At 38.0% G+C, this 4,105-nt stretch overlaps 1 non-coding gene across 1 annotated transcript; it reads right to left on the bottom strand.

Annotated features, from left to right (window-relative positions):
* Positions 1–2,148: 2,148 nt before the first annotated feature.
* On the bottom strand, positions 2,149–2,256 carry LOC148576806 (small nucleolar RNA R71). Its single transcript, XR_015903954.1, has one exon. It is a non-coding gene; the product is annotated as a small nucleolar RNA R71 (small nucleolar RNA).
* Positions 2,257–4,105: the final 1,849 nt, after the last annotated feature.

Below are 4,105 nucleotides of genomic sequence, written 5' to 3'. Positions count from 1 at the left end.
GATTTGTTGAAGTCTGGCTGGTTGTGAAACCATGTCTAATCTTTTGGACCGAGGTTTCAACTTATCATCACAAGAGCTTGTTGATTTTTATCAATTTTGCTGTTGTTAGCAATGATCTGCTAAATCTTGGCTGGCCATTGGCCATGTCTAGTATTTTGGACCGGAGCTTTCATTAAAAGCTTGGCTGGCTAGTAAGCCATGTCTAATTCCTGGACCGGAGTCTTAGACTAGCATTGCAATGATTCCTGGAATTCTTATTAAAAATTTTGAATCCCTTCTATTTTCTTTTCCACTCAAGTTTCGAAAATCACAAAAAAATTATAAAATTATAAAATCAAAAATAATTTTATGTTTCTTGTTTGAGTCTAGTATTAATTTTTAAGTTTGGTGTTAATTGCATGTTTCTATTTTTCTTGCATTTTTCGAAAATTACATGCATGTGTCTTCATTAGTCTTCAAGTTGTTGTTGATGATTTTCTTGCTCTGATCTTTAAATTCTCTTGTTTTGTGTGTTTTATTATTTTTCATATGCATTTTTACATTGTCATAGTCCTTAGTATACAAACTTTTAAGTTTGGTGTCTTGCATGCATTGTTTATTTGATCTTAGTTGCATTTTTTATTATTTCTCATCATCAAAAATTCAAAAAAATATTTTTAAACTATGTCTTCTCAAGTCAATAATACAGAGAATTGAAGATTCAGAACATTCAGCAGAGGAATCAAACAGAAAAAGCTGGGCGTTCAAAACGCCCAGTGAAGAAGGAAAACTGGCGTTTAAACGCCAGCTAGGGCACCTGGCTGGGCGTTTAACGCCCAAAAAGGTAGAGATGTGGGCGTAAAACTGGGCATTTAACGCCAGAATGGGCACCATTCTAGGCGTTTAACGCCAGGATGACACTAGAGGGAAGATTTTGTATTTAATTCACAATTTTTTTTCAAGTTTTCATTTTTTTTCAAAATCAAATATTTTTCAAATCATATCTTTTCAATCATATCTCTTTCAAAATCAATTTCTTTCTATTTTATATTTATTTTTACTATTTTCAAAAATCCTTGCTTCAATTAAAGATTTACTTCAAAATTTTCAAGTTGTTACTTGCCTATTAAGAAAGGATCAAACTATAAATTTTAAAATCATATCTTTTAATTTCTTGATAGTCAAGTAATCAACTTTAATTTTAAAAAATTTTCTTTTTCTAAATTGATTTTCAGTCATATCTTTTCAAACATATCTTTTCAATCACATCTTTTTCAAAATTAATTTTTTCAATCATATCTTTTTCTAATTCAAAATCTTTTTCAAAAATCACTTTATTTCTTTCCCACTCTTAGTTTTCGAAAATCTCAATCAAATTTTCAAATTTCTTTTTAAAATTTTTTAATTAATTTTCGAAAATTCTTCCCCTCTTCTCACATCCTTCTATTTAAGGACTAACACTCCTCCATTATCAATAATTCAAATTTTATCTCTCTTGATAAGTTCGAATTCTTCTACCTCCTCCTTCTATTCTTCTTTTCCTGACACCTCAAGGAATCTCTATACTTTGACATAGAGGATTCCCTATTTTTTTGTTCTCTTCTCTTTCATATGAGCAGGAATAAAGATAAAGGCATACTTGATCAGCTTTATCTTGTTCAAGCTGATCCTGAACCTGAAAGGACCTTGAAGAGAAAGCTAAGAGAAGCTAAAGAACAATTCTCTTTAGAGGGCCTAACAGAACTCTTCAAAGAAGAAGAAACCATGGCAGTCGAAAACAACAACAATGCCAACAATGCAAGGAAGGTGCTTGGTGACTTTACTGCACCTACTCCTGATTTCTATAGGAGAAGCATCTCAATCCTTGCCATTGGAGCAAACAACTTTGAGCTTAAGCCTCAATTAGTTTCTCTAATGCAACAGAATTGCAAGTTTCATGGACTTCTATTGGAAGATCCTCATCAGTTCTTAGCTGAATTCTTGCAAATCTGTAACACTGTCAAGACCAATGGGGTTGACCCTGAGGTCTACAGACTTATGCTTTTTCCTTTTGCTGTAAGAGACAGAGCTAGGACATGGTTGGATTCACAACCTAAAGAAAGCCTGAACTCTTAGGAAAAGCTAGTCAATGCCTTCTTGGCAAAGTTCTTTCCACTTCAAAAATTGAGCAAGCTTAGAGTGGAAGTCCAAACCTTTAGACAGAAGGATGGTGAGTCCCTCTATGAAGCTTGGGAGAGATACAAGCAATTAATCAGAAGATGCCCTTCTGACATGCTTTCAGAATGGAGCATCATAGGAATCTTCTATGATGGTCTGTCTGAACTATCCAAGATGTCATTGGATAGCTCTGCTGGAGGATCTCTTCATTTGAAGAAGACGCCTGCAGAAGCTCAAGAACTCATTGAAATGGTTGCAAATAACCAATTCATGTACACCTCTGAAAGGAATCCTGTGAATAATGGGACAAGTCAGAAGAAAGGAGTTCTTGAGATTGACACTCTGAATGCCGTATTGGCTCAGAACAAAATATTGACTCAGCAAATCAATATGATTTCTCAAAGCCTGCAGAGCCACTCTGACTTAGCAACCATGGTCTCTGATCTAATTAAAGCCACTCAAAGTTTCATGACTGAAACAAGGTCCTCCATTAGAAATTTGGAGGCACAAGTGGGTCAGCTGAGCAAGAAAGTTACTGAACTCCCTCCTAGTACTCTTCCAAGCAATACAGAAGAGAACCCAAAAGGAGAGTGCAAGGCCATAAACACAATCAACATGGCCCAATTTGGAGAGGAGGAAGAGGCAGTGATCGCCACTGAGGAAGACCTCAATGGACGTCCACTGGCCTCTAATGAGTTCCCTAATGAGGAACCATGGGAATCTGAGGCTTATAATTAGACAATAGAGATTCCATTGGATTTACTTCTGCCATTCATGAGCTCTAATGAGTATTCTTCCTCTGAAGAGGATGAAGATGTTACTGAAGAGCAAGTTGCTAAGTACCTTGGAGCAATCATGAAGCTAAATCACAAGTTATTTGGTAATGAGACTTGGGAGAATGAACCTCCATTGCTCATCAAAGAACTGGATGACTTGACTAGGCAGAGATTACCTCAAAAGAGACAGGACCCTGGAAAGTTCTCAATCCCTTGTACCATAGGCACCATGACCTTTGAGAAGGCTCTGTGTGACCTAGGGTCAAGCATAAACCTTATGCCTCTCTCTGTAATGGAGAAGCTAGGGATCATTGAGGTACAAGCTGCAAGAATCTCATTAGAGATGGCAGACAACTCAAAGAAACAGGCTTATGGACTTGTAGAGGATGTGTTGGTAAAGGTTGGAGACCACTACATCCCTGCTGATTTCATAGTCCTAGAGACTGGGAAGTGCATGGATGAATCCATCATCCTTGGCAGACCCTTCCTAGCCACAGCAAAAGCTGTGATTGATGTTGACAGAGGAGAATTGATCATTCAAGTGAATGAAGAATCCCTTGTGTTTAAGGCTCAAGGATATCCCTCTGTAACCATGGAGAGGAAGCATGAAGAGCTTCTCTCAAAACAGAGTCAAACAGATCCCCCACAGTCAAACTCTAAGTTTGGTGTTGGGAGGCCACAACCAAACTCTAAGTTTGGTGTTGGGAGGTTCCAACATTGCTCTGAACATCTGTGAGGCTCCATGAGAGCCCACTGTCAAGCTACTGACATTAAAGAAGCACTTGTTGGGAGGCAACCCAATATTATATTTATCTATTTTCCATTATTATTTTATGTTTTCTGTAGGTTGATGATCATGTGAAGTCACAAAAACAATTGAAAAAGCAAAAACAGAATGAAAAAAAGAGAAAAAAATAGCACACCCTGGAGGAAATGCTTGCTGGCATTTAAACGCCAGTAAGGGCAGCAAATGGGCGTTTAACGCCAGGAATGGGCAAGGAGCTGGCGTTAAACGCCAGAAAAGGGTAGCAGCCCGGCGTTTAACGCCAGAATTGGCAGCAAGGGCGTTTTTGCATGCCACTCGGTGCAGGGATGAGCTATCCTTGACACCTCAGGATCTGTGGACCCCACAGGATCCCCACCTACCTCACCTCTCTCTCTCTTCTTCACCCATTCACCAATCACCTCAATAC

This window comes from Arachis ipaensis, chromosome B1 (assembly GCF_059453495.1).
Source record: "Arachis ipaensis isolate K30076 ecotype BB chromosome B1, ASM5945349v1, whole genome shotgun sequence".
Classification (NCBI taxonomy): Eukaryota; Viridiplantae; Streptophyta; class Magnoliopsida; order Fabales; family Fabaceae; genus Arachis; species Arachis ipaensis.
This window is presented reverse-complemented; position numbering and strand designations above follow the sequence as displayed.